Raw genomic sequence first — 19,243 nt, forward strand, 5'->3', positions numbered from 1 at the left:
TTTCCGCAGGTCCTGACAAATAGTAAGTCACCTCCAAGACAAACTCCAATTCCTGAGTCATTGCTTAGCCCAAGGAACTGGATATCTGACATAGGTGATCCAGGTATTGCAGGTCAGCAATTTCTAAATTTTTAATTTTTAATTTTTTTTTTTGCTACAAGGTTCTGATCTATTTTAATAGAATACCAGCTTGATTATCTAGCAGTAATTGGTGAAAGGGGTTTCAGGAGTGCCGATTCAGCTGGCAGAAACTGAACCACTAGAGGTAATGTTTAAAGGGTCACGATGCCTCATGCGCTTCCTTGTGCTGGAAAGTCCTGAAAGCATATTGGGAACCGAAATGATGGGACCCTTGGGATCTTGTATCGAACTTCACTCGTCCGGTGAGGCTCGTATACACCCCAGGTCTGAAAGTCACCCGACCTTCGGTCGGATGGCAGCAGACCTAGCGACACCTCTCCCTGTCTTCACTCTTACGCACGCAGAGAAACAAGTTCTTAGTGTCGTTCCTTTGAGCCTTTGGGCTACCAGTCAGACGGACCTCGACAGACTGTCTGTATTTGTTTGTATTTAATTTCAGAGGAAAGCAGTACTGTTGGATAGTGCTACCACAAGGGGCACAGTATAGCCCAATACCAGTTCACCAGATTCATGAAACTGGTATTAGACGCCTGGCCAATTCGCGAGGGCACCGCCCTCTTGTAATATGTTGATGATTTGTTTTTAATTTACTTTTATGTACTGCTGACAGTTACCTCAATGCATCACTAAGCCTTTTGTGTTTCCTCCATCAGAGTAGAATGGCTGCAAAGCCAGCAAAGAGAAACTTCAGTTCTGCAAGTCTCACGTAGTGTTCCTGGGCCACTGCCTAGGTCCAGGTACTAAGCACCTGACGCCGGAACGCACGAAGGTGGTAAGTGACATGTAACTTCCCACCTCCCATGCCCAGTTGCGTACCTTCTTGGGACTGGTTTCATACTATTGGCAATGGACGCTCTGCCTCCATGACCATGCAGCCTCTGTACGACTGTTTGGGTTCACGGCCATTTGCCCTGACCCCGCAGGCCGAGTCAGCCTTCTATCAGCTGAAAGTACAGGTAACCGGGTGCACTGGGGCTGCCAGACTATGACAACCCTTTCCAAATGTACGTCACTGAGATGGAGGGACACGCCACCGCTGTGCTGACACAAAAAGCGACCTGTAGCATACTACAGTGCCCATCTTGACGCGGTGGCTAGAGGGTCTCCATCCTGCGTCCGAGCGGTTCTAGCAGTTCAGGCACTAATGGACAAAAGTTCTGACGTTGTCTTAGATCACACCATGGTGATCTACACCCCACATGACATACATGGTATCCTGACACAGGTAAGCCGTAGACATCTGTCTCTTGCTAGACGGATCAAAATGGAACTTGCATTTACACTCTTCATCCAATGTCTCATTTCAACGTTGCACCACTTTGAATCCGGCCACCTTATTGCCATTAGGTGACACTGATTCAAATGGGGGAGTAAGTACAGAGGACCAGCTTTTTGCAAATTCTCTGACTGATGATGAAGAGGAGGCCTTTGACGCAGAACACCAGCATGATTGTGACAGCTGGGTTCGCACATGTCACTGACAAACCCCTCCTAAACCCCCACCTTGAAATGTTTGTGGATGGATCTAGATACCTGAATGACGAAGGAAGGTTTGTAACAGGTTTTGAAGTAGTCACACTGAATGAGATGCTTGTACAAAAACCACTGCCGCCACACATGTCAGCGCAGGAAATGAGGCCTGTACGATTGAAAAATATACCACTACTAATATCTACACTGATTCCAGGTACGCCTTTGGTACTGCACACGATTATGGACCCATCTGGCGGTCCAGGAGCTTTCTCACGGCACAAGGCAAGCCCATTAAGCTATCATGTTGCCAGGACAGGTGGCCATAATAAAGGTTAAAGCACACACGCAGGGGCAGTCACCAGAGAACAGGGGGATAGGGCAGCCAAGGCTGCAGCTCTCCCAGGACAGGACGCAAGACCCCTTGTGCTGTAAGTTGGATCTTGGTCCCACCGCTCTTGTTGATTTGGAATTTGGCGTCCTACGGGACGTAGATGATGTACCAGCGGCTGCCTACACCCACCTCGCCGTCCTAGCTCACGGGAAAGTGCATGCCTCTCGGAATGCCATGGTTTCTGTTATGGACAAGGTATGGTATGCTCCAGGGTTCGACAGGTTGGCAAAGGCATATGTGAAGGCATGTGAAGTGCACACCCAGACCACTGTATCCTATTCAGAGATTACAAATCGATTACATCCAGCTTCCCAAATCAGGCAGGTATGAGTACGTCCTTGTGTGCGTGGACCTGTTCAAAGCCACCGCACAATGTACAGTGGCTAAACTTGTGTCAGAACTTGTATGTAGATTTGGGGTACTAGAGACAATTGAGAGTGACAGAGGTACACAGTTTACAGGTGAAGTGATGCGAAAGGTGATGTCAGCCTTGGGGTGGAACAAGCGTTTTACACTCCATATCACCCGCAGAGTTTAACAAAGTTGAAAGAACTAAAATTATATGCTTAAGTTAAAAGAAGTGTTGTTTGGCTCTATGCCAAGATTAGGCCTGTACCATCCACAGGCCCTACAGCGGGGGTGTGATAAGGTTATTGAATATGTACAAGAACTATGTCGTAAACTGAAAATAACACCCGATCTAGTGTTTTCCCCAATTCCAGACCCTGACAACCTAGAGGGGACTCATTTCTTGCCACCTGGAGATTGGGTGGTCACAAAAAGACACGTAGTAAAGGCCTTGGACCCAAGGTTTGACGACCATACCAAGTTCTGTTGTCAACGCCTACTTCTGTAAAAGTGGATACATGCCTCCCACTGCAAGAAAGTTCCCGAGCCAGAGGAAAAGTGATGGGTGGGATCCCGGCGTTGTGTGGGTGGGGGAGGTAATGGACATTTTGATTTTGACTTCTGCATTTGTCTTATTGGACTGTCTTCTTATTGGGAAACACCACTACGAACGATCCACATGGAGAAGCGATGGACTGGATGGGCAAATATTTCCCACACGTGTATGCCCAACCTCAGAAGTGGAGAAGACATTTTGCGGACTTGTCTATTATCTGTCCCCACTCCTGTAGAGACTCTTCGAGACATACCCAAAAATACACCCCTTTAAGTGTCTAATATGACAATGACGATATTGATGTTGATAAATCTAAGATTACTGTATTGTAAACTTGATTGACTTGCAATATTTGATATTATGTCTTCATATCTTGATGGACATAGAGTGCACCATTCCTACCTGGGAACCCGGCACCTATGGGTGACAGAACCAGGAGATAATGGTGGCTCTGATGTCCAAATGGGGGAATGATAGGGGTCAATCATTATTAATCAATAACCTAACATAAGAAAGATAAGGAAACAGTGTAATGAATGTGACATTAGTTATTTGGTTATATAATGTTATGTATTATATGTAAAACATTCCGGAAGTTGCTAGTAGAATTTGGATATAGAATCATATGTAAAAAGGTATATTCAAGCGTTTATATAAATATTGATTTTAAAATACCAAATGTATGACTAATTAGATTTTATTCAGTTATCTTACTGAATACCAACTTACCAACTTTGTGCTGACTTCCGAGTAGGTGGCTGGACCAGTTTTGTCTATGTGAAAATTAGAAACAATGTCCCCTCTTTTGATGTGCAAATTGCTGATGAACTTTGAAGATTACAGTTCTTCCCAAACAAGAAATGTAATTAACAAAACCTGTATTATCACACTGTAACTGTTTCCATGTCTACTTCAAACAGTTTTGTTGATACCTTTTGTTTAGAAAAGCTTGTTGATTTACAGTTGCCAAATGTACTTTGTAACCAGGCATCAGGTAACATTTGGCTTGTTGATTTACAGTTGCCAAATGTACTTTGTAACCAGGCATCAGGTAACATTTGGAAACGCCTTCTTTACAACTTGCATATAAACTAGCAATGTACAACAATAAACAGAATTCATTCTGATCACTAGACGGTCTTATGTGTAGTGGTTATTATGGTTCTCTATGAGTACTCTATATAATATTTCCTCTTAATTTGGATACAGGCAACATTCGCATTACGGTCTGCGTTCCAGACCCCCCACACAGGTCACGACCGACGCAAGCTCCTGGGGATGGGGGGGGGGGGGCGCACGTTGGAGACAAGCTCCTACAGGGTCCATGGCCGCAGGGAATGAAATACCAGTCCTCGAATTACAGAGAGCTGCAGGCGATCTGGAAGGCCCTCCAGCAACTGTGGGACGAGGTAAGAAACCAGCACATAAGGGTGCTATCGGACAATGTCACGGCAGTCGCCCATATTCGGCATCAGGGAGGCACGAGGTCGCCAGCCCTACAAAGCATCTCACAGAGAATCTTTCGCTGGGCAGAAGGCCGCATCCTCTCATTATCGGCGGTACACCTGAAGAGATCCCTGAATCAAAGGGCAGATTTCCTCAGCCGAAGGCGTATAGACCCAGGGGAATGGTCTCTATCCCAGGCGGCATTCCGGGTAATAACGGACAGGTGGGGTCTCCCGCAACTGGACCTGTTCGCATCCAGACGCAACGCCAAAGTAGAGAACTTCTTCTCCCTCAGACCGGAGGACCGGCCAGCAGCAGTGGACGCCCTGAGCCAGGACTGGGGGGGAGAACTGGTGTACGCGTTTCCCCCAATTCCACTAATCCCAAGGGCACTGCAGCACTTCAGGTCAGACATGCACCCTGATACTAGTGGCTCCCTTCTGGCCAAGGAGGAGCTGGTTCAGCCTTCTAAAGAACCTGAGCATCCAGGAGCCTGTCACCCTTCCTGCTCACGCGAGTCTTCTAACACAGGGGCCTCTGAATCATCCCAATATAAGCAGACTCCACTTGACAGCCTGGATACTGAAGAATCCATACTAAGAGGCAGAGGATTCTCAGACAAGGTAGTCAGGACGCTATTGGCAAGTAGGAAAGAGACAACAAACCGCATCTACCAAAAGATCTGGAAGAGGTTTACCTCTTGGAGACAGGAAAAGGACTCCTCGAGTAGCGGTGCTGACATCCCATTAATCCTGGACTTCCTGCAGGAGGGGCTGGACATGGGCCTCTCCCCGAGCACCCTAAGGGTCCAGACGGCAGCCCTTAGTGCCCTTTTCGATACTAAGCTAGCGGGGGATAGGTGGATCAGTAGATTCCTGACGGCGGCAGATAGGTTCCGACCTAGACTTACTAATATATGTCCAGATTGGAACTTAAACCTGGTCCTGGGGGCTATGTCGGCAGAACCCTTCGAACCAATTGAAGGGCTCTCAATAAGAACGCTCACAATTAAAACAATTTTCCTAGTGGCCATTTCCTCAGCCAGACAGGTTAGCGAGCTACAAGCCCTATCCATCCGCCACCCGCTCCTCAAAATAACAGACACCAAATTAGTCTTCAAAACGGACCCGACCTTCTTGCCTAAAGTAGTGTCTCCATTTCATAGGGCACAGAACATGGTAATCCCCTCATTCTTTAATAACCCAAAAAACGAGAAGGAGAGAGCCCTAAACTGCTTAGACGTCAGGAGAGCGGTCCTGAAGTATATCGAGGCCACAGGTCCATGGAGGCAGGACGACAACCTATTCGTCCAATTCTCAGGCTCTAACGGGAAAAAAAGCAGCTAAAAGCTCAATAGCCCGGTGGATCCGCCTGGCCATTAGCGAATCTTACAGGAACCTGGGGAAAGAGGCCCCCGCGACTCTTAAAGCCCATTCCACGAGGGCAGTAGCGACTTCATGGGCCGAGCATAGCTCGGCTTCCGTGGAAAAAGCCACACACTTTTGTCAAACATTATAGGGTAAAAGTGCAACTTGATGAGGACATAACCTTCGGGCGTAAGGTCCTCTCGGCGGCAATCACACCCTAAAAAATAGCTTTAGTTGGTACGTCTCAGGTGGTGCTGTCGTGGAGACGACCTGGGAAAAGGGTGATTATACCTACCCGATAATCGGGTTTCCAGGAGTCTCCATGACAGCACCCGTACATTCCCTCCCAAAAGAAAAATATAGATATATAAATAAATAAATAATAAATAAAATTTTACATATACCAGATAGGTAAAGAAATTTAAGTTAGTTCCTACCCTGGCAGTTTCGTTAAAATACACTGTGGAAGGGGGGACGGGGGGGGGAGATTTTAACCTCTCGGTGTGTTCCTGTCCTATCAGGAGGAAGGCGATCTCAGGTGGTGCTGTCGTGGAGACTCCTGGAAACCCGATTATCGGGTAGGTATAATCACCCTTTTTTTTTCAGTCTTGTCAGAAAACTGGCATAATACATTAAAGGGGTTGTCTCGCGGCAGCAAGTGGGGTTATACACTTCTGTATGGCCATATTAATGCACTTTGTAATGTACATCGTGCATTAAATATGAGCCATACAGAAGTTATACACTTACCTGCTCCGTTGCTGGCGTCCCCGTCTCCATGGATCCATCTAATTCTGATGTCTTCTTGCTTTTTTAGAGGCGCTTGCGCTGTGCGGTCTTCTCCCCTTCTGCTTGGTCCAGGCACGTGCGGCGTTCTGGCCCCGCCCCTTCTACGCGTCATGTAGCTCCGCCCCGTCACGTGTGCCGATTCCAGCCAATCAGGAGGCTGGAATCGGCAATGGACCGCACAGAGCCCACGGTGCACCATGGGAAAGGACCCACGGTGCATCGTGGGTGAAGATCCCGGCGGCCATCTTGGTGAAGGAAGACGTCGCAGAGCGGGGATTCGGGTAAGTAATGTGTTTTTTTAAAAATTTTTTTTTACACATCCCTTGTGGTTGTCCTGCGCCGAACGAGGGGCCTATGTAAAAAAGAAAAAAAAAAACGTTTCAGCGCGAGACAACCCCTTTAACCTCCCCCTTTCAGTCCACAATAGTTCACAGCTATTAGTTTACTGTTACAAACTCTTATATATGGCAACCCTAAGGTATAGAGTCAAGAAAAAACCACTTTTTTCTTGGAGTTGCAGTCTTTAAGGTTTTCCTATTCTCGTCTACAGAGCTCTCATTTCCCCATTGCTGTGTACTTGTCCTCCTGAACTCTGCAGCTAAGGTTGCATTCTTCCTTCAGACATAAATTTAGTGGAAAATCAGCGTGTGAGCGATCTGTGCCGGCCCGCCCTCTTCATAGCTCCACAAATATCCTCTAACAGTAATAGGAGGTTCCCATTCAAATATGCGCCCAATTTTCTACTACTGTTTTTTGAATATTTTTTTTTTTTTTTTTTTCCCCATTAGTTTTCTATTTGATACCCATGAGCATTCTGGAGAGAATGTATGTTGATGAAACGATGTTAAAATGCTGTAAGTTGTATGAAAAACATTTCCCTTAGGGCTATCTCTCACGTATTATGTGCATGTGTTTTGCATGCATAATTGGCGGTAAAAAACTTTTCACTAATTTCAACTGTGCAAAAAAAAAAAAAGTGTCATGCGCAGTCTTGGCACGCATACACGTTAAGATAGTGTGAGGGGATTGTCAGCATGCGGCAAGTACATAATGAGATAAACGTGGCCAGAATTACTTGTGCGGTGCGCTGTATGACACGCTCGTATGTGAGAGCGCTTAAATGAATGGGTCTGAGCTGGTCGCCTTCATCTCTTCTGGCCGGGGATTGAAAAATCCCCGCCTCCTGGAAGCGCTGGCTGTGATTTGGCTGATGCTTAGCCAATCAGAGCCAGTGCTCGATGATTGGCTGTGATTGGTTCATCGAGCGCTGGCTGTGATTAGCTAAGCGTCAGCCAATCACAGCCAGCGCTTCCAGGAGACGGGAGTTTTTCAATCCGAGGCCAGAAGAGAAGAGGAATAGGGCTGGGGACAAGATGCGGCCGAACTGACAGCACTTCGAAGGTGATGTATACTTTTTTTCGTTTTTTTTTTTTTTTTTTTTGCAGCCAGGCCTTAGATTAGGGCTATGACAATAGGATTTCCTACTGTCAAAGCTGCATCGCACCACACAAAAATCGCGTTTTCATGCGATGCAACATAAAGGAAGACTCCATAAGGGAAACATGGGCTACAAAACCTCACGAGTCGCAGGCATATCAACGGACCCACAAGGTTTTTGTGTCAGGATGTCGCATGCTACTACACATTGTATGTGTGAATTAACCCATAGGAAAGCATGGGCTTCACATACATGTGATTTTTGTAGCAAAATCGCATGACTTTGTCACCCGTGTGAAGGAGGCCTTTATGATGACTGAAAATCAGCAATAACTAGAATTAGCAAATGGTAAACTTTTTTTTTTTGCATTTACACGGGATGATTATCGCTCAATTAGGGCGCCCACCCACTGGCGATTTTTTTCCCTGCGAAATTCGCAGCATTTTTTTCTCTGCAGTGGTCTATGGGACTTGTAATGTTAAAATCGCGATCGCGCAAAATCGCAATTTACCGCGAAATCGCGATTTTAACATTACAAGTCCCATAGACCCCTGCAGAGAAAAAAATGCTGCGAATTTCGCAGGGAAAAAAATCGCCAGTGGGTGGGCGCCCTTAGTTTGAACAAATTTAGAGCGCTAATCGTCCCGTGTAAATGGCCCTTCTAGCATATGCCCACAAGGGCTAGATTTGCTGCTGAGTGTCCACAGTGCAAATTTTGCATCATCTGGTGCAGAGTGTGCCCTCTCATATTGAGGAGGTGGAATCCGTATCCCACATGCACTGCAGCCATTTCATCAGCCGTTGCAATTTAATGTGATCTCGTTTTAAAAAATTTTTCCTGAATAATCTGCACAAAGGGACGCAATGCTTCCTGGTTAACCTCAGACATACCCGGATTATTGCACTTCTACAATGCAGTTTTTTTTGGGGGGGGGGGGGGTTGTTTTGTCCCCGTATGTGGTCTGATAAAAGTGTTGCTGAAACGCGTTGCCCAATAAACTGGATTGTCTTTCCATTCTGATCTGTTCTCCTTGGCAGCAGTGCCAATGTCCTCCTTTTCTCCCCTCATTCCTTGGTCGGTCTATCTGTTCCCCCTAGGAGGGGCTGTAGCTGCACATTTGGTCTCTATACGAGTTGCGTCCTCAGCGCAGCCAGTACAGGTGAATGCGGTTCTATTTCTTTGTCGGTTGTGTGTTGATCCTGCACTATGGAGCGCTTGGCTGTGGTTTTTTCCCCCTACATTTTAACTGCAGCTACTTGACATGCAGATTTAAATTCCGTTTCGCATGTTAATTTTCCGCACTGATTTTGCGTGAATTTTGAAGATTTTGAAAATCTCTTTTCACATTGCTGCTACCGCATGGAAAATCCACAGCAAAACCTTAGATAGCTCCAGGCATTAATAAGCTTACAGGACTGGCCTGTAGATACCGGGGTGGTTGAGAGAAGCCGCTGAACTACAGCATTCAAGATGTAATACATTTAGAGTATAAAGAGATGCAGTTCACTATTAATGTAGACAAAGGTGTACTTTTACAGGGAGAGAGAATGGATGTAGGTAAGGTTTAAGAGCTGTACATGACCCCTATACTCTGTCCACTTAGACATCTGCCCTGTGGCCGTAAACGGCTCATCAGAGCCGGGCTGGAATTGTAAAGCAGCCCTGGCACACACCCCACCAGCCCACATTAAATATTTACCAGCCTCTCCCAGGCCACATTGCGGAAATAGCCGCTTGCACAAACTTTGAGGAATTTCTCTTTATCTTGGAGAGTAGCCCAGGAGCCAGGATGGTAAATATCAGCTGTTATCTATTGGCTAAATCTAACAGCTCAAGCCTTCTCAAAATGTTTCCACTTGGGCTTTACTAGCGCACAATTCCAAATAACAAGATGGTGCCAACCAGATACCACCGCTTGGTGCACAACATACCACAGCACCGCACAAGATACCTCCCCAGTAACACAACGATGTTACCGTGTGAAACTACAGCTTCCAGTATGATCTGACCAGCGGTGAGGGGATGTTGAGTTGTAGTTTTGCAAGCCCGAATGCTGCAGACCTTACATGTGAATGCGATGCCAGTAGAGACAGAATACAATGACGCTGAGTGACTCATAGGTGACTCTCTCTGGGCTTGTTCCTTTTCTTCTCGATCTGGTACAGACCTAGCTACATTTCGTCTTTATAGAGTTTATGACCCATTTTTGGCTCACTGTGCCATTCCCCACGCCGGAAATAGTACACATGGCATGAAAATTAAATTATAATACCGTGCCCAGGAAATATACTACACACTGTCCCTGAAATGATGCACACTGTGACCCCAAAACTATAATGCTCACTTTGTGCCCCTCTTTGTTATAATTACTTTTATATGGTTAATACTACTAGCCAACCTCTAAATGGCTGGCACTATAATGGTTTTGTGATGGATTAGTCCAACAGTAGCAACATGGTAGTGGTGTCAGCCAAAAAATAGCACCGAGCCATTAAACAGCGCTAGACATTTAGTGATGTCTATAGCATACTGAAGCTCACCCCACTACCAGGTTTCTTGTTCCTTTTGACTCTTTCATCTCCTTCTTCTTTCCTTGTATCCGTCACTCTCCACTACACTTGTCTGCAACTCTAAGCACTCCTCTGTCACTTCCCCCCTTCAGGTTCTGCAATGTTCTCTCGTTCTTGCTCCACGAGGGATGTGGTTTGGCTTAGTCTGCCGCCTGTAGCTCCAGATGCTTGCCAGGGTCTGTGGCCAGATAGAATTCCGTGGCTCACCGGCCACTTGCAGTGTTTGGAGCCAGTGAGTCTCCCTTCAGCTAGTGTCCTGGGCTTTGTATGTAAGGCTGGGCGTCCCGCTCTAGCACAGCCCATCAGAAATCTACCCAGCCTGCAAGAAAGGGGACAGAGGAGGATGTCTTGAATCGTTCGGAGCAATAAGTGGTGCGCGGTCAAGCAGACTGCATACAACGTAGGTGCTCCAGCGAACATGTCCCAACACATGACTTGTTGATCCTTAGTTTGGATGGTCTATAACCGCAACTGAACAGTTCACATGTCATTGCTATCTAAGGGAATGCTCACACATATTGGACATGCTACAGATTTCCTGAAGCCAATTTTGCTGCTTACAGTACCAGCCGTGTAGACAAGATTTTGAGAAGTCTCATCCATGCACTGCGTAAATCGACTTGCGGTGCGTATTTTAAATATGCAGCATGCCTGTTTACGCAGCGCCTGCAATAGTGCAACCTGCAACAAAACATATATGACTTGCAGGTTTTGACGCAGATGTGGATCAAAACCCACCGTGTATTTCCTGCTGTGAAAAATCCACTGTGTGAACATGAAAGGCAAGACTGGCGAGGGCAAAATAGGCACAAAAATCAGAGCACAACGTGATGGACAAACATTGCGTGGTCCAGATATTTCAGATGTCTGTTGCACCAGCCTGGTGGGGGAGTCAGAATTTGGTGCAAGTGATGGAGTGGAGAATGTTTCCTCGGCAAGCCCTGTGTTCTCCACCTGTGGATGGCGCCATGGCGAATAGCTGTGGTTCTGAAGATCAAAGGAGGTCCAGCATCCTCCCAGATGGTTGTCTCTAATGAAGTGATTCAGTGTAGTCTCTGCTCACTTGATGTATTTATACCCCATATATTGCCTTTGTTGTATGCTGGTTATGCTTTCTGACTACAATCAAATGCATCTTTGCAATAATACCTAATTGCATCCGTTAAAAATATATATTTTGGAATATTTCAACCATATCCTGGAGTCTCGGCGGAAGGAAACTGTATCATTAAGTGGCAATCTGCCAAGTCACTGAAGTGATTCTCTGTTTCTAGATGGTGAAAGTGTATTGGGGATATAAAAGCTGCTTCAACGGATATAGAAAAAGAAGGGCCTATATCCTATTAACCACCCGAAGCCTTATTCACATAGCAAACCTGTACACAGATCCTGCTGGGTAGCACCCTTAGGGCTCACATCAATAGTTGAATGGCTGGGGTCCATCACTTAGGATTGGGCATCTCTTGTCAGCGCCGGTATCCACGGTTGCAAAGCGGATGCAGTATGCATTAAATCCTTTGTATTGGCCGGCAATGATAATTGCAGGCGCAACGCTAATTGAAATCAATGGGAGGTGTGCCTGCAGTTACAAGCGCTGGCCACTACACAAGGATTGGAGCAGCAGCTTTTGCTCGTACCCCTGTCTATTATGGCACTGACAGTGGGCAGCTGATCGGCCAGGATCCCTAGCGGTGGACTCCAGTTGATCAACTATTGATGATCTATCCTGTGGATAAGTCCTCAATAATATTTGCCTGGAAAACCCCTGTAACTGCTACTACAGAACCATAGTAAGGCTGGCTGCACACGGGCAGATTTGCATTGTGGAATCCGGAGCTGGCGTCCGCCTCCCGATTCTGCAGCAAATACTTTCCATGGCATGCTATGGAAAAGTGATTCTTCCTGCACATGAACGGAAACAGATTGCTGTTTCCGCTCGAAGAGGTATAATCACAGCATGCTCCATTTTGCGCAGATTCTGCGTGGACTGCTTCCATTGAAGTCAATGGAAGCCGCATGATCCATAACTTACATTTTTCCGTGGAAAGAGAAGAAGTTAGAAAAAAAGTTTTTAAAAATATGTACCTCGCAAGTCCAACAGTGAGCCGTGGGGACCACCCGCAGTACAGAAAAAGCACAGAAACAAGTACACACTAATACCGCCGCATGCGGAGTCCGACCCACCCGTGTGCAGGCGGCCTAAGGCACCGTATTCCCCTAGAAATATTGCTAGTAGCACAGACTACCAAGTAATATGGCATCTGATGAAACCTAATACTAAAGGCTACATTATATGAAATAGTTTGTACAATATGGGCCTAGAGATGTCTATGGGTTCCATATCATGCACGACTTTGTAACAACATTTTGTATAGATCTATTTACTGTCAAACCCAATCTCTACAAAGTGACAAACTCATTAGTTATTAAACCTTTGGCGATACACTATATGATCCTCGCTCTTGGGTTGTCCACAATGTTGCAGTTCATGCTCCTGCACTATTCTGATCCTCATGGAGTCCTTCCAGGGAGGCAAATCCTGTTATAATGTAGGATAAGATTAGTCCATTGTTACTGAACAATTTGCCATATCTATCAATCCTCTACCCAATTTTCCCCATTAGTCTCTATCAAGACCCTACAACAAATGGCTTATACTATACAGCTGCAATTATCACAGCATGTGTGGCCTTCAAGGACCCTGCCAGACAGACATATGTTAAGCAGCATCAGCGATGTATCAAGTTGCCACTAAGCTGTCATGAAAAATTCTGCATTTTGTGATTGACCACATACTGCAGATGATGATTAACTGCAGAGCATCCCCCATCTAAATGTGTTTTCAGTATTTAGCCTTTTTCCTGTTGAACCCATCTGTATGGATGTAATTTCCTATTTCAATGTATTCACAATTAATATTGGAGCTTACAATGTAAATTCCAAGTTACCTTAAGAGTACTGTACAGATGGAGAAACGTTTAGGCTGGGTTCTCACAGGGCGGATTCTCAGCGGAAATCTTGCGGTTTGGCCGCACCGAAAAACCACGAGATTTCCTCCGGGAGAACCGCCACTGCAAAACCCACGGCGGCTTTGAAGCGGCCCGGCCGCTTGCTCTTCCGCTGCGTCCGGCGCTCCCATAGAGGAGAGCGCGGCCGCAGCGGAAAAAAAAAGGACATGCTGCGGTCGGCAAATCCACACCGCAGCAGCGGCTTCTGCCGGCTTAGCCGCAGCGGATTTGCCGACCCGTGTGTAACCATAGACTGCTGTCAGCCTTGCAACTCCCCTACATACATTCACTCTGGGCTCCATCAAGCTGGCATGTGTTTTTAATGGGAGGGAGTCACGTGGACCCCATAAACATTAGATAGTTGCCATATTCAGCCCAGTTTAATGGGCGTGAGTATGCTCTCTTAGGGCCCATTTACACTCAAAGATGATCGGTCAAAAAATGGCTTTTGAGCGATCATTAGTTGCTTATTAATGCATGTGACCCGCCAGGAACTATATTCATAAAACAGCAGGTGGTCTGTTCTCTGAATACATTCTCTTTGTTCTGCCACAGGGCTGACAGCTGAGACAATGTTTTCAGCGCTCCCAGTGGAGAACACAATGTGAAGTCCCTGCTATCAGCTCTATGCCGAGTGATGGATTTTATGCCGAACATAAAATCATCATTCGGCAGAAAAATGAAAGATGGCCACATAAACATGCAATGATTATCACTGAAAAGATGGCTTTTGAGTGACAATCGTTGTGTGTAAAAGGGCCTTTAGTGGCCAAACTGAAAATCGTCATATATATTGCAACACTTTGCCAAAAGCAATGGAGTTTTTTTTTCTGATGGTGTTCTATTTAAATGCACATTTTGCATGGCACAACTCCTTTGTAATATATTGGTATATATTCCCTAATTACATTGTAGCTCTGATATTGGAAAAATATCCGGCTGCCCATCTCGTCTAGACTCCCCATTAATATTTTTATCTTGCATAGGATGCCGAATCCTTGTCGAAACCTGTTTCTTCAAGACTATTGCTCACATGTATTAATCTGTTGGCCAGTTTTTGGAGTAAACTGAGCCCAAAAATGCACAAGTGATGGAACATGTAATTTTGGGGCAAAAATCTACAACTTTTCTCAGTAATTATCAGTTTTGAAAAGTGCCGAGAAAAGTAGACATGGTTTACTGGGAGGTATCTTAAATCATACTCACACTTTTTTGATGACTTTTTTAGAATAAAACACAAAAGCAGTAGTCGTTGGGATGACCTCTGCTCCCAACAGTCATCCCATGTAAAGTAACCCTTAATAAATGTGGGCCTTGTTGTCTGACTTTAACAGCTGGCCATGCAATAAAATAACAAAAGAAGCCATACTCTCCTCTCTTGGGGAACAAACAACTCACTCCATTGGCGCTATAGGTCTGTAATGGCAGCAGAGGTCAAATGACTGCTGTAGCCAATCGGAAGCCACAGCGTTACTACTTGTTCTCCTGGCATCAGTGCTCACCTCCTGCACAGCTGCTTTTTAATGAGACAAGAAGTTTCATGTAACTGTAAGTAATGTGTGATAAAGTGCATTCTCCGTTTGCAATCAACCGCAGAACTTCAACTATTCTAGCATAGGGGGCATCCTTCATCCATCCCATACCAATCCAAAGAGAGAACAAAGCTAGCCACATCCGATAGCTCCCCATAACAATGTACTCTTGGCTTAGCTTCTCCCTGGGCAAAACAAAGGACCGGGTATGTTGGATTTCAACATCTGTTGTCAGACTATTGGGATGCCCACATACACATTAGATTGTCAGTGTCAGAATACATTGATCTAGGGTTCTGTCATGCTGTTAGGTGTGTACTGTACATCGGATGCCAAAAGGACACTTTCTTGGCATCTGTCAGGTGACTGGGAGCCTATGGATAAGGAGCTTTCCCAGTGCATACACAAAAGATTCCTCGGAAATACCCTCCGATACGTATCTTATGATGATCACAAAAGACTTTACTTAATATTCTAATATGAAGTGTTTTTGGTCAGTGACAAAACTCACTATGAACTATCACCATGTTCAACTACATGGCAAGATGTGCTGGTTGAAGGCATGAACAATGCTAGATGTCTACCTGTGGGTCACATCTGTTAAAGCAATACCATTAAAGGCTCCTTAAAGGAGTTTTTCAAAACTAATATATTGATGACCTCTCCTTAGGATAGGTAATATCAAATCGGTGGGTGGCCACCACTTAGGACTCCTGCCTATCCGCTAATTGAATAGGCAGCTATGGTGCTCAGGTGAGCGCCGTGGCCTCTTCTCAGGCCTGTGGCGTCATGTTTATTGGTCACATGGCCTAAGAGCTGCTCAGTCCCATTCAATTGAAAGGGATTGCTTTGCTACACTAGGCGCCTCCACTATTAGCCTTATGGTGTGCAGTAAAATGGCTATGGCACTCGCCTGAATAGCTCTATACTGGAGGGACTCTAGCCATACTAGACTTAACCACTGCAGTTGCACTTAGTACACTTCCTATGCTAGCCCCCAAGTGCTCCTCAGTTGTCATGGCCAGTACAGATAACCTTAGGGCTAAAAAGAATTTTATGGCAGACCAAAAGCTGACTTTTTTAGAGTTTGCCTGAAGTTGTGCTTTAATGATCATTATCCTTTCTTTAGACATCAAAGATTGACGTCTTCTGCTCCCTTGTCTGATTCTGACCATTTGCTGATAGGTTTATCTAGCTTCCTTATCTCTTAGTTTATTGACAGCTCCCCTGGTTTGTCCTTAATATATCAGACTCTTCTGAATATACAAACTCTTCCAGGGAAATACAATTTGCATTTCATTAACGAGGAAGTGATAAGCACAAAGTGTGATCTGTGACCATTGTTCATGCTAAGTGATTTACTGCATCCTGTGTCAATGCCCCTGGCCGGCTGTGCATCAGGGATTTCACATTACCATTTTTGGAATGATTTGTCCTTTATACTTGGTTTGTGAATATTGTCTTCTCGGACACCAATGTCATATCCTAAAATGGCAAATCAGAACTCAGTCTCTTCGTTAATCTGTGGCCCGGTCTGGGCTTTTAGTGGTGAGATGCAGATCTGTAGTTTGGCAACTTTGTAATGACTGTACCCTCCAATGACCAAAAACTCCATCATGGTAAATTAAGCTCCATTTAGATGGGACGAATGTTGGGCAAATGATGCCTGACACTCGTCCCTGTGAGACCTCGCTCCTGTGGTCCTGCACAGGAGCCAGTAGTGCTGGTTTGCTCATAGAGTGGTCAGCAGGGGGACTGGGAGGCTGCAGGCGATTTCTTTCCTCGCGTTCCCCCACCCCTCTCCATTGACATAACATAGAGGCCGTTCAATACTGAACGACTACTATTTACACTGAGCGATTAGCGATCAGCTCATTGTCTATCGTTTATGCAGCATAAAGAATGGACGATGAGCTGAACAATCATCGTTCTGTGTAAACAGCAGCCGTTCAGTTCTGAGCAGCCGCTATGTTAAGTCAATCGAGAAGGGCAGGGGAGCGCAAGGAGAGAAATCTTCTGCAGCCTCCCCCCCCCCCCCCCCCCCCCCTGCTGGCCGCTCTGTGAGCAAGCCAGCAATACTAGCTCCCATGCAACAGCACAGGAGCGAGGACTCACAGGGACGAGTGTCAGGCATCGTTTTGCCCGACATTCATCCCATCTAAATGGAGCTTAACTCTTCTACAGGATGTTTGCCTTCAGTTGGCATCTGATTCATGAAGTGAGAAGGTGCTAATGCCGACATAAAATTTGGATTTTTTGCCATCCAAAATCTCTAGTTTATGGCCATCTTAAACCTCAAATAAACAATCGATCTCTAAAAGTGATGGCCATGAAATGGACCTTTACATTACAACCATCATATATGTTTTTAAAAGAAAAGCCTGTGGAAAAAGTCTTGTGATAGCCATTTAGAATATAAAACAATTTATCAAAGACCCCAAATTTGTATGTATAGCTTGCCAATTCTTTTCATCCACAAATTCTACTATTATTGTTGATTGCTTTGTGCAGTTAAACTGGCCAATTATCCTCTAGATCAGTGTTTCTCAACTCCAGTCCTCAGGACCCCCAACAGGTCATGTTTTCAAGATGGCCTATAGTAAGATCACTGGTAGCAATGTCTGAGGCACTGACAATAATTACATCATCTGTGCAATACTAAGGAAATCCTGAAGACATGGCCTGTTTTGGGGTCCTGAGGACTGGAGTTGAGAAACACTGCTCTAGATGATTGATTCCCAAGCGGGGTGCCGTAGTGCTCAGATGTGCTGCGAGAACCCACCAGGGAATTACTCATTAGAATCAATGGGAACTGCGCCTGCAATTACAAGTGCCAGCCACTACACCGGGGTCAGAGCAGTGCTTCTGCTCTGACACTGGTGTATCCTGACAGGCGCTGCCTGAAAAAAACCCTTTAGGCTGGATCCACACGGGGCAGATTGGCCACGGAATTTCCAGCAGACCCTTCGTACTGAATTCTGCGGCATTTACGGTTGTAGCAAAGTGGATAAGATTTTTGAAAATCGTGTCTACAAGCTGCGGAAAAAATACGCACAAAACCCGTGTGGAAATTGACATGCAGTGCGGAATTTAATTCCACAGCATGTCAATTTTATTGCCGTTTCCACTACGGAATTCAGCTTTTCTCAATGAGGGGGTGAATTCTGCAAAAAAAAATATCCAAAAAAAACTTTTTCACAACCCACAGCAAATGGAGCGGGTTTTAAGAAAGACTTTCCGCTGCTGATCTCCTCTAGAATGTCCAATGCGAACATTCCACAACATATTAGTACTGTGTAGACCCAGCCTTAGTATATGTTTACGCACCATTGGTGTGGATTTTGACTTGAAATCCTCTTCGATTTCTTTCTGTTGCCGGTATGAAAACTTGTAAACACTTGCAGATATACATAGCACACCACAAAGCAGATAGGTATAGTTCACGCAAAACTTCTTGGGCTCTGGTGGATCACACGAAAACGATGTGCGTTAGAACCTTTATAGGTAAATTAGCTGCTGCGCGGGTCTGTTTTGTCTACCCCCTCAGCCCAAGAAGTTTAGCGTGAACTCTACATAAACAATTTTATGAAATATCAAAGAGGTGAGTAATTTCTATGTCTATTATAAGTATTATGTACAATCTGTGTAAGGTGGATTATGTCATTTACAGAACGCCTAAATGTTGATGATGACCTGCCTAAATGGGGTCCGGTCACATAGACCCCCATTTACATCTCATGCACCCCCCAAAAGGTCTTCTTGCTGACATGGACCCGCAGCAACTCAAATTCGACCCCTGGGGTCCATATAGACCACTTTGGGAACCTCTGATATACAAGTACTTGGTCACTTTGGGTATTTGCAGTATAACAGCAAGCTAAGAGTCTGTCAGGCTAAAGTGGGAAGTACAGTAAAGTGAAGGAAGGGCAGAAGTCTTCCAGTTCACTTTCTTTTGTGTCTTTAAGGTAGTATTTAGATCTGAATGGAAATATTTTAATGAAATCAATATGTAGCAGTACAATAGCTGCAAGGATTGTTGGTGGTGGTGGTGGTGGTGGGGGGGGGGGGGGGGTGACTGTTCAGACGGAGTAGATCATTTGGCTTTGGCTCAGGCTCCCCCTTTGTTTCCCTATTAGAGTCAGTGAGTGCTCTCCTTCTATCTAACATGTGCTGGATGTTTCCT

Source organism: Eleutherodactylus coqui, chromosome 12 (genome assembly GCF_035609145.1).
Source record: "Eleutherodactylus coqui strain aEleCoq1 chromosome 12, aEleCoq1.hap1, whole genome shotgun sequence".
Lineage (NCBI taxonomy): Eukaryota > Metazoa > Chordata > Amphibia > Anura > Eleutherodactylidae > Eleutherodactylus > Eleutherodactylus coqui.